The sequence below is a fragment of the Salmo trutta genome, unplaced genomic scaffold (assembly GCF_901001165.1).
Source record: "Salmo trutta unplaced genomic scaffold, fSalTru1.1, whole genome shotgun sequence".
Classification (NCBI taxonomy): Eukaryota; Metazoa; Chordata; class Actinopteri; order Salmoniformes; family Salmonidae; genus Salmo; species Salmo trutta.
In genome coordinates this window covers 56,442-68,945 of record NW_021822811.1, presented here as the reverse complement: position 1 = coordinate 68,945, position 12,504 = coordinate 56,442, and the positions used below count along the sequence as shown (strand labels likewise).

Sequence of the window (12,504 nt, the reverse complement as noted above, 5' to 3'; positions counted from 1 at the left end):
TGTCCCTCCCTTCCTGTCCCTCCCCTTCCCTGTCCCCCCCCCTTCCCTGTCCCCTCCCTGTCCCGCCCCTTCCCTGTCCCTCCCCTCCCTGTCCCGCCCCTGTCCCTGTCCCGCCCTCCTGTCCCTTCCCTCCCCTTCCCTGTCCCGCCCCTCCCTGTCCCTCCCCTTCCCTGTCCCTCCCCTGTCCCTCCCCGCCCTCCCTGTCCCTCCCCTTCCCTGTCCCTCCCCTGTCCCTGTCCCGCCCCCTGTCCCTCCCCTTCCCTGTCCCTCCCCTTCCCTGTCCCGCCCCTTCCCTGTCCCGCCCCTTCCCTGTCCCTCCCCTCCCCTGTCCCTCCCCTTCCCTGTCCCGCCCCTTCCCTGTCCCTCCCCTTCCCTGTCCCTCCCCTTCCCTGTCCCTCCCCCGTCCCTGTCCCTCCCTCCCCTGTCCCCTCCCTTCCCCTGTCCCTCCCCTTCCCTGTCCCTCCCCTTCCCTGTCCCGCCCCTTCCCTTCCCTGTCCCTCCCCTTCCCTGTCCCTCCCCTTCCCTGTCCCTCCCCTTCCCTGTCCCTCCCCTGTCCCTGTCCTCCCCTGTCCTGTCCCTCCCCTGTCCCTCCCCTCCCCTGTCCCTCCCCTTCCCTGTCCCGCCCTGTCCACCCCTCCCTGTCCCTCCCCGTCCCTGTCCCTTCCCCTTCCCTGTCCTCGCCCCTGCCCTGTCCCTTCCCCTCTCCCTGTCCTCCCCTTCCCTGTCCCTCCCCTTCCCTGTCCCGCCCCTCCCCTGTCCCTCCCTTCCTGTCCGCCCCGTCCCTGTCCCTCCCCTTCCCTGTCCCGCCCATGTTCCCTGTCCCTGCCCCTGTCCCTGTCCCCTGTCCTCCCCTCCACTGTCCGCCCCTGCCCGGTCCCTTCCCTTCCCTGTCCCCCCCTCCCCCTTCCCTGTCCCGCCCCTCCCGTCCCTCCCCTGTCCCTGTTCCCCTCCCCTTCCCTGTCCCTCCCCTCCCCTGTCCCTCCCCTTCCCTGTCCCTCCCCTTCCCCTGTCCCTCCCCTTCCCTGTCCCTCCCCTCCCCTGTCCCTCCCCTTCCCTGTCCCGCCCCTTCCCTGTCCCGCCCCCGTCCAGCCCTCCTGGAAGCCTCTTCCCAACAGCTGAAGGTCCTGATCACGTTCTGTGTCTCTTTACCTCTACTTTACACACACATTGTTGTGGTCACCCTCCCTTCACATTTCTCACTGTCGATGGTGAATGATAATTCCTCCTGTTTCACCAGTGAAATGTCCATGCAGCTTCTGCACACCAACCATTTGTTCTCCATCAGTTTAACAGGGATCTGTATTTAGATCTTGTTGAGTTGTACAGTGTTGTTTTGAATTATGTACAGTGAGCACATTTTAAAGAAGATGGTTTTAACAAACTGTAGCATACCTGTGTTTAGTGTCAATTGAAGCACATATTTTTCAGAGTGGCGTGCGCTGTTGAGTTCTGGCCGCAGGAGAGAACTGCGAGCAATATCACCCTAAAATCTCATAGGAAATGAGGTGGTATTTTCTGTCTTACAGCAACTTTATACTAGGCTATTATATTGGGTTGTGTTATGTAGAATGCTGACATGATGTAATCTTGAAGACATTCAGCTTTGATCTCAACAAGATCTAACAGTTTTACCAATTGGACTTCAGCCTCTGACGTTTATCCACGTTTCTCCAAACGTCAAATTTCTAAGTTGCTCCAAACGAGCCACGGCCTGTACACCCCTCTACCATCTAGAAGACGGAGACAGTACAGGTGCATCGAAGCTGGCACTGAGAAACTTTATAAACAGCTTCTATCTCAAGGCCATCAGACTGATTAACAGTCACCACTGCGCCCAGTTACCTGCCCTGAACCTTAGAGACTGCGGCACTATGTACATAGACTCATTGAACACTGGACACTTTTACATGTTTACATACTGTTTAACCCATACTGAGTGTACAAAACATTAAGAACACCTGCTCTTTCCATGACATAGACTGACCAGGTGAATCCAGGTGAAAGCTATGATCCCTTATTGATGTCACCTGTTGAATCCAATTTAATCAGTGTAGACGAAGGTGTTGGTTTTGGGGTTAAGCTTGGAACATTGTTATACTCAGAAATACAGGAACATTAGTTAGAAAAGAGACACGAGGGATGCCATAATGAAGCTTGGGAGGGGCTGAGTGCAGGGAACACGAGGAGGGATGGGAGGAACAGCTGAAGGCCCAGATCACTCAGCTCCCTGACTAGAAATAACGATGCACTGTTTAGAGATGAGGAGGAGACTCCACCCAAAGAGGGGTGTGAATACCACCACGGGGGAAACCATGTCTTTGTCTGAATGCAGCTGTATCGACCCTCTGGGTAATAAACTTGGTTAAGCTTTCATAAATGTCTGTTGAGTTTTTTTACTCTGAGAATGAGAACCTAACAAAGTGGAGGAGACAGGTAAAAAAAAAATAGATTTTTAAACCTTGAGACAATTGAGACATGGATTGTGTATTTATGCCCTTCAGAGGGTGAATGGGCAAGACAACACATTGAAGTGCCTTTGAGCAGGGTATGGTAGTAGTTGCCAGGCGCACCGGTTTGAGTGTGTCAAGAACTGCTGGGTTTTTCACGCTCAACAGTTTCTTGTGTGTATCAATAACGATAATTAAATCCATTTTAATCCCACTTTGTAACACAACAAAATGTGGAAAAAGTCAAGGGGTGTGAACACTTTCTGAAGGCCCTGTGTATCCTGGACTTTGACGTTGCTCATTCTGATATTTCTTCATTTCTTTCATTCAACTTTGTGGTTTTTGTGTGTATTGTTTTGTATTGCTAGATATTACTGCACTGTTGGAGCTAGAAACACAAGCATTTCGCTGCACCTGTGGTAATATCTGCAAATCTATATCGATTTGACTGTGAGACAACGCCCAGTATGCCACGGAACAGGAAACTGACCTCAGACCAGAGACCTCTGACTCACTAAGCTTTAGTGACTAAAGGGTTAGAGTGCAGACAGATTAGTGAAGAGCGGGTGGTGTGTGCGTGTGTGTGTTCGTGTGTGTGTGTGCGTGTGTGTGGTGTGTGGAATGTGTGAGTGTGTTTCTGAAAGAATACAATAACCATGATCATCTCAAAAGTCTAAGTCATTATTGAGATGATTCAAATCCTTGTTACTCATCAATAATTTAAAGCAAACAACCAATCAATAAACTTGACCGTTATTCATTGCAAATAACAATACTTTCTGTTTAAATCCATTTAATTAAAAAACTTCATTACAATTAGTAGCACAGCCACAAAGTCATCAAATATAACCACACTGCTAACCCTAATGCCTCACCTTAAATTAAGACCAAAAAGCACATTTTTGGTTTCATGAATGTTTACGATATAGTCAGTTTTTACCTTGCAGCCGCCCCATATGGTGAAGAATACCCTGTCACACATTCCCATTGACAGAGAGGAAGCTGTCCTGCTGTAGTCATTTCAGAGAGAGAGTAGAGGAAGCTGTCCTGCTGTAGTCATTTCAGAGAGACAGAGAGGAAGCTGTCCTGCTGTAGTCATTTCAGAGAGACAGAGAGGAAGCTGTCCTGCTGTAGTCATTTCAGAGAGACAGAGAGGAAGCTGTCCTGCTGTAGTCATTTCAGAGAGAGAGTAGAGGAAGCTGTCCTGCTGTAGTCATTTCAGAGAGACAGAGAGGAAGCTGTCCTGCTGTAGTCATTTCAGAGAGACAGAGAGGAAGCTGTCCTGCTGTAGTCATTTCAGAGAGACAGTAGAGGAAGCTGTCCTGCTGTAGTCATTTCAGAGAGACAGAGAGGAAGCTGTCCTGCTGTGGTCATTTCAGAGAGACAGTAGAGGAAGCTGTCCTGCTGTAGTCATTTCAGAGAGACAGTAGAGGAAGCTGTCCTGCTGTAGTCATTTCAGAGAGACAGGAGAGGAAGCTGTCCTGCTGTAGTCATTTCAGAGAGACAGAGAGGAAGCTGTCCTGCTGTGGTCATTTCAGAGAGACAGAGAGGAAGCTGTCCTGCTGTAGTCATTTCAGAGAGACAGTAGAGGAAGCTGTCCTGCTGTAGTCATTTCAGAGAGACAATAGAGGAAGCTGTCCTGCTGTAGTCATTTCAGAGAGAGAGTAGACTATTGTCTTTCTGATATGGATGACGCACTGAACTGTCAGTGGGTTGTGACTAGGTCTGTTCAAATATACAGTAGGTTTGTAGATATGGATCACTTGTGGCTGGTGTGCCTGTTCACATGCGTTTGTGGATGTGGATCACTGTCTTGCAGTTGGGGCAGCGGTGTTCTGCGTCCTTACAGGAGTCAACACAGAACGGAATCAAACCGCATGGCCAGCACCTCGAGAGAGCGAGAGAGACAGAGACAGATACAGAGAGAGATGGAGATTCAGTGTGTGTGTATTCCTGTAACCTGTGTGTGTGTATTCCTGTAACCTGTGTGTGTGTGTTCCTGTAATCTGTGTGTGATTATTGCTCTAACCTGTGTGTGTGTATTCCTGTAACCTGTGTGTGTGTGTATTCCTGTAACCTGTGTGTGTGTATTCCTGTAACCTGTGTGTGTGTATTCCTGTAACCTGTGTGTGTGTATTCCTGTAACCTGTGTGTGTGTGTTCCTGTAATCTGTGTGTGATTATTCCTGTAACCTGTGTGTGTGTATTCCTGTAACCTGTGTGTGTGTATTCCTCTAACCTGTGTGTGTGTATTCCTGTAACCTGTGTGTGTGTATTCCTCTAACCTGTGTGTGTGTATTCCTGTAACCTGTGTGTGTGTGTTCCTGTAACCTGTGTGTGTGTATTCCTGTAACCTGTGTGTGTGTATTCCTGTAACCTGTGTGTGTGTATTCCTGTAACCTGTGTGTGTGTGTGTTCCTCTAACCTGCGTGTGTGTATTCCTGTAACCTGTGTGTGTGTGTTCCTCTAACCTGTGTGTGTGTATTCCTGTAACTTGTGTGTGTGTATTCCTCTAACCTGTGTGTGTGTATTCCTGTAACCTGTGTGTGTGTATTCCTGTAACCTGTGTGTGTGTGTTCCTGTAACCTGTGTGTGTGTATTCCTCTAACCTGTGCGTGTGTATTCCTGTAACCTGTGTGTGTGTATTCCTATAACCTGTGTGTGTGTATTCCTGTAACCTGTGTGTGTGTGTTCCTGTAACCTGTGTGTGTGTATTCCTGTAACCTGTGTGTGTGTATTCCTGTAACCTGTGTGTGTGTATTCCTGTAAACTGTGTGTGTGTATTCCTGTGCGCCTGGCACACACATGTTTTTTTGGCGCCGACAGAGATGGACGCCTCGCTTTGTGATCTTAGAAAACTATGCAGTATTTTGTTTTTTTACGTATTATTTCTTACACTGTTACTCCAGGAAATCTTAAGTCTTATTACATACAGCCAGGAGGAACTATTGGATATAAGAGCAACGTCAACTCACCAACATTACGACCAGGAATAAGACTTTCCCGAAGCGGATCCTCTGTTTGGACCACCACCCAGGACAATGGATCGGATCCCAGTAGGCGACCCAAAACAACGGCGCACCGCAGAAGGGGCAGACGGAGCGGTCTTCTGGTCAGGCTCTGTAGACGGGCACATCGCTCCCGAGTATACTACTCGCCAATGTCCAGTCTCTTGACGAGGTAGACGAAATTAGTGCAAAGGGTTGCCTTCCAGAGAGACATCAGAGATTGTAACATTCTCTGTTTCACAGAAACATGGCTCACTCGGGATGCGTTATCAGAGTCGGTACAGCCACCTGGTTTCTTCATGCATCGCGCCGACAGAAACAAACATCTCTCTGGTAAGAAGAAGGGCGGGGGTGTATACCTTATGATTAACGAGTCGTGGTTTGATCATAACAACATACAGGAACTCAAGTCCTTTTTGTTCACCTGACCTAGAATTCCTTACGATCAAATGCCGACCGCATTATCTACCAAGAGAATTCTCTTCGATTATAATCACAGCCATGTATATCCCCCCCCAAGCAGACACCTTGACGGCCCTGAAAGAACTTCACTGGACTCTATGTAAATTGGAAACCACATATCCTGAGGCTGCATTTATTGTAGCTGGGGATTTTAACAAGGCTAATTTCAAAACAAAGCTCCCTAAATTTTCTCATTATATCGAATGCGTTACCCGGGCTGGCAACACTAGATCATTGCTACTCTAATTTCCGCAACGCATACAAAGCCCTCCCTCGCCCTCCTTTTGGCAAATCTGACCACGACTCCATTTTGTTGCTCCCAGCCTATAGACAGAAACTAAAACAGGAAACACCCGTGCTCAGGTCTGTTCAACGCTGGTCCGACTAATCTGATTCTACGCTTCAAGATTGCTTCGATCACGTGGACTGGGATATGTTCAGGATAGCATCGGACAATGACATTGATGTATACGCTGATTCGGTGAGCGAGTTTATTAGCAAGTGCATCAGTGATGTGGTACCCACGGTGACTATTAAATCCTTCCCCAACCAGAAACCGTGGATTGATGGCAGCATTCGCGCAAAACTGAAAGCGCGAACCACTGCTTTTAATCATGGCAAGGTGACCGGAAACATGACCGAATACAAACAGTGTAGCTATTCCCTCCGCAAGGCAACCAAACAAGCTAAGCGTCAGTATAGAGACAAAGTAGAGTCGCAATTCAACGGCTCAGACACGAGAGGTATGTGGCAGGGTCTACAGTCAATCATGGACTACAAAATAAAACCAGCCCCATCGCGGACCACGATGTCTTGCTCCCAGACAAACTAAACAACTTTTTCGCTCGCTTTGAGGACAATACAGTGCCACTGACACGGCCCGCTACCGAAACCTGCGGACTCTCCTTCACCGCAGCCAACATGAGTAAAACATTATACGTGTCAACCCTCGCAAGGCTGCCGGCCCAGACAGCATCCCCAGCCGCGTCCTCAGAGCATGCGCAGACCAGCTGGCTGGTGTGTTTACGGACATATTCAATCAATCCCTATCCCACTCTGCTGTTCCCACATGCTTCAAGAGGGCCACCATTGTTCCTGTTCCCAAGAAAGCTAAGGTAACTGAAGTAAATGACTATCGTCCTGTAGCACTCACTTCCGTCATCATGAAGTGCTTTGAGAGACTAGTCAAGGACCATATCACCTCCACCCTACCTGACACACTAGACCCACTTCAGTTTGCTTACCACCCCAATAGGTCCACAGACGACGCAATCGCAACCACACTGCCCTAACCCATCTGGACAAGAGGAATACCTATGTAAGAATGCTGTTCATCGATCACAGCTCAGCATTTAACACCATAGTACCCTCCAAACTCGTCATTAAGCTCGAGACCCTGGGTCTCAACCACGTCCTGTGTAACTGGGTCCTGGACTTTCTGACGGGATGCCCCCAGGTGGTGAGGGTAGGAAACATCTCCACCCCGCTGATCCTCAACACTGGGGCCCCACAAGGGTGCGTTCTCAGCCCTCTCCTGTACTCCCTGTTCACCCATGACTGCGTGGCCATTCATGCCTCCAACTCAATCATCAAGTTTGCAGACGACACTACAGTGGTAGGCTTGATTACCAACAACAACGAGACGGCATACAGGGAGGAGGTGAGGGCCCTCGGAGTGTACTGTCAGGAAAATAACCTCACACTCAACGGCAACAAAACAAAGGAGATGATCATGGACTTCAGGAAACAGCAGAGGGAGCACCCCCATCTCCACATCGACGGGACAGTAGTGGAGAAAGTGGAAAGTTTTAAGTTCCTCGGCGTACACACAAGGTAGTTGTTGTGAAATTGTTAGATTACTTGTTAGATATTACTGCATGGTCGGAACTAGAAGCACAAGCATTTCCATACACTCGACTTAACATCTGCTAACCATGTGTATGTGACCAATAACATTTGATTTGATTTAACTAGGCAAGTCAGTTAAGAAAACAAATCTTATTTACAATGACGGCCTAGGAACAGTGTGTTAGGAACACTGGAACACTGTTCAGGGGCAGAACCACAGATTTTTACCTTGTCAGCTCGGGGATTCCATCTAGCAACCTCTCGGTTACTAGTCCAACGCTCTAACCACTAGGTTACCTGCCACCCCTACACGTGTGTGTGTGTGTGTGTGTGTGTGTGTGTGTGTGTGTGTGTGTGTGTGTGTGTGTGTGTGTGTGTGTGTGTGTGTGTGTGTGTGTGTGTGTGTGTGTGTGTGTGTGTGTGTGTGTGTGTGTGTGTGTATATATATATACGTCATCTGGCCGGGTACGTCTCTTAGCAGCGGCCGCTGCATCACCACCACCTGGGTTACTACAGAGGGAGGAGAATACTGGTTAGAACCAGATATAACTGGTCAGAACAGGATAGAACTGGTCAGAACCACCACCTGGGTTACTACAGAGGGAGGAGAATACTGGTTAGAACCAGATATAACTGGTCAGAACAGGATAGAACTGGTCAGAACCACCACCTGGGTTACTGCAGAGGGAGGAGAATACTGGTTAGAACCAGATATAACTGGTCAGAACAGGATAGAACTGGTCAGAACCACCACCTGGGTTACTGCAGTGGGAGGAGAATACTGGTTAGAACCAGATATAACTGGTCAGAACAGGATAGAACTGGTCAGAACCACCACCTGGGTTACTGCAGTGGGAGGAGAATACTGGTTAGAACCAGATATAACTGGTCAGAACCGGATAGAACTGGTCAGAACCACCACCTGGGTTACTGCAGTGGGAGGAGAATACTGGTTAGAACCAGATATAACTGGTCAGAACAGGATAGAACTGGTCAGAACCGGATGGAACCTCTTTGGATGGAGTTATCACAGAACTAGAATGAGATGATATTTCTATGGGAGATTACCATTTTAATAGTGGATTGAACTTGAACTACAGTTAACTGTTTCTGTTGTTGTTTTATCTCTATGTCACACGTCCTCAGAGATGCGGGGTAGAGGATGAGGAACTAGCACCCCGACGACCTCATATCATGTCAGAGGGGTTGCTAAGGCCAGGTTGCTAAGACCAGGTGTTGCTTATGTCAGAATTTCCTGCCACAAACAACTGTTCTCTGGTTTTCCACATGGGGAACTGTGAATAACAAAATGAGGAACCGATTTAGTTAGTTCTGGTGCATCAGATATGGATTTACTTCAGAGTGTGTGTGTGTGTGTGTGTGTGTGTGTGTGTGTGTGTGTGACTCACCACCAGGGGTGATTGTAGGTTCATGTCTGGTTGGAGAACTGATAAGAGATAAATGTCAATGAATAAATCCACCAATAAATATTTCTATTGAATCTCCAGTGAAATATCTCTTTAGCTGCCAGGGGGCTGGTGTAGTGGTGCTGTCGGGAGGAGTAGAAAAAAAAAAAAAGCAAGATCAGGTGAGACCATTCTAGCCAATGAGAGGGTAGATACACTGTGAACAACAGACACAACGGTTTGTACTAGTTACCACAGACACAGTCAAAATTAGCTATATCGTAAAAAATGCATGAAAACCAAAATCTGCTTTTTTGGTATTATTTTAAGGTTAGGGTCAGATATAAGGTTAGCAGTGTGGTTAGGGTTCGGTTTAAAATCATATTTTAAGAAGATACATTTTTAAGTTCGGTTTAGGACTTTGTGGCTGTAGTAACTAGTGGTGACCAGGCACAATTCTGATAAAAAGTGTTTTTTCTCAAAGTTGTCAGGATATCACATGTCCTACTTATATCAGTACTCTTGTAACGACTTAATTATTACCAAACTTATCTCCATCAAATAAGCCACACATTGCAAGTAAGCCATTGCCGTTTTTGTTAACCAAATTGAACACTCTCTCATTGACCTCCATACAAAAAAATCCTCACCTCTCAAATAAGGTATGGACGAGTTGTGTGTTTTCTCTAAACAAAATTAAAAGACACCCCTCTTCTAACAAGCATTTATCTTTACCCACTCTAACCCCCTCACTCCAGCCCACCTTACACCTTACCCCAGCTCAGAACACCCTATCCCAGCCCACCTTACCCCAGCTCAGAGCACCCTATCCCAGCCCACCTTCCCCCAGCTCAGAGCACCCTATCCCAGCCCACCTTACCCCAGCTCAGAACACCCTATCCCAGCCCACCTTACCCCAGTTCAGAGCACCCTATCCCAGCCCACCTTACCCCAGCTCAGAGCACCCTATCCCAGCCCACCTTACCCCAGCTCAGAGCACCCTATCCCAGCCCACCTTACCCCAGCTCAGAGCACCCTATCCCAGCCCACCTTACCCCAGCTCAGAGCACCCTATCCCAGCCCACCTTACCCCAGCTCAGAGCCCTCTATCCCAGCCCACCTTACCCCAGCTCAGAACACCCTTTCCCAGCCCACCTTCCCCCAGCTCAGAACACCCTATCCCAGCCCACCTTCCCCCAGCTCAGAACACCCTTTCCCAGCCAGGAGCAGAGTGACAGTCCCTTACCTGTCTGGAGCCCTGGAGGAGACGAGGTACTGTAGAGCAACAGATGAGAAATGCAACTCCCTCAAGAGACAACGAAACTCAAGCACCGAGAGAGGCAGACAGAGACAGAGACAGAGACAGAGACAGACAGACAGACAGACAGACAGACAGACAGACAGACAGACAGACAGACAGACAGACAGACAGACAGACAGACAGACAGACAGACAGACAGACAGACAGACAGACAGACAGACAGACAGACAGACAGACAGACAGACAGACAGACAGACAGACAGACAGACAGACAGACAGACAGACAGACAGACAGACAGACAGACAGACAGACAGAGAGAGAGAGAGAGAGAGAGAGAGAGAGAGAGAGTGTGAGAGAGGGGGGGGGGTTAGACATTGTGGTTATGCTGTTAGTTGTCAATAAACAGATTGTTGTGGTTGGAAAATGCGGTATTTGGTGAGCAGACAGAGAGCATCAAACACGAAACAGTATCGTCATGATGAGAAATCTACAGTTAGACTATTAGAACGTAATGCAGACTAGATATTACTTTAACATTGGTCCATTGGTGTTTGGAAAAAAGGTAGATAACCCACCTAACACAGGCCTTTTTTCAGACGAATACATTTTAGAAAGAAATATTAAAGTGTGTTCCTGAAATAAAGGGCCACTATCATCTCAAAAGTCAAAGTTTTTATTGCCTTTACTAAAACAACTATTGTATATCAATTAAAGGGGCAATCCGCAGTTAATACATCATTTTTTTGGGATCTTGAAGAATATAACTTACGACTGCCTCTTGTGCTTAGTTCAACTGTTGTACCCCATCAGAACCCAAAATATAAGCTATAATTTTGGATGATCAGTCATTGCATGCATAGCTCTGTCTTTGAGAGCGGTTACATTTCTCCAGCCCCATCCCGCAGCTTTTTATAAAAACAGAGGCAGGGTTCAGCTTTTTTATTGTTTCAACTGTGGACTGTCCCTTCAAAAACCCAACAACCAATCGATACCAACGTCAATACAAATAGAATCATACTTTCTGTCTGACATGAAGATTCACAGAACGAAAGCAAACATACATTACAATCAGTGTAAAGGTCTGCTAGAAGTGGCCTTAGCTTGTTACACACTGACACTAGTCAATGTTAAGCTGGTCTTCCAGTAGTCATCTCAGCCACAGACAGACTAGTGTCTTTACACTGTGACTTCTCACCAACAACCATTCCATTTTCATGAGGAGCACGTTGCTTCACAAGTGTGTGTGTGTTATGGTTGGAAATATGAGTCACCGTTACTCAGGTACTAAAAGCGTTATTGGACCTACTAGTGGTGTAGACTAGTGGTGTCATGGTGTAGACTAGTGGTGTAGACTAGTGGTGTAGACTAGTGGTGTAGACTAGTGGTGTAGTGTAGTAGACTAGTGGTGTAGTGGTGTAGACTAGTGGTGTAGTGGTGTAGACTAGTGGTGTAGACTAGTGGTGTAGACTAGTGGTGTCACGGTGTAGACTAGTGGTGTAGACTAGTGGGGTAGACTAGTGGTGTAGTGGTGTAGTGGTGTAGTGGTGTAGACTAGTGGTGTAGACTAGTGGTGTAGACTAGTGGTGTAGACTAGTGGTGTAGACTAGTGGTGTAGTGTAGTAGACTAGTGGTGTAGACTAGTGGTGTCATGGTGTAGACTAGTGGTGTAGACTAGTGGTGTAGACTAGTGGTGTAGTGTAGTGGAGTAGACTAGTGGTGTAGACTAGTGGTGTCATGGTGTAGACTAGTGGTGTAGACTAGTGGTGTAGACTAGTGGTGTAGACTAGTGGTGTAGTGGAGTAGACTAGTGGTGTAGACTAGTGATGTAGACTAGTGGGGTAGACTAGTGGTGTAGACTAGTGGTGTAGTGGAGTAGACTAGTGGTGTAGTGGAGTAGACTAGTGGTGTAGTGGTGTAGACTAGTGGTGTAGTGGAGTAGACTAGTGGTGTAGACTAGTGGTGTAGACTAGTGGTGTAGACTAGTGGTGTAGACTAGTGGTGTAGACTAGTGGTGTAGACTAGTGGTGTAGACTAGTGGTGTAGACTAGTGGTGTCACGGTGTAGACTAGTGG

The 12,504-nt window shown here is 47.7% G+C and overlaps 1 protein-coding gene across 2 annotated transcripts in view; it reads right to left on the bottom strand.

The window, feature by feature from the left end:
- LOC115184982 (lipopolysaccharide-induced tumor necrosis factor-alpha factor homolog) overlaps positions 1–12,504 on the bottom strand; it is a 33,229-nt gene that overhangs the window by 6,320 nt on the left and 14,405 nt on the right. The gene's annotated exons all lie outside the window — the stretch shown is intronic.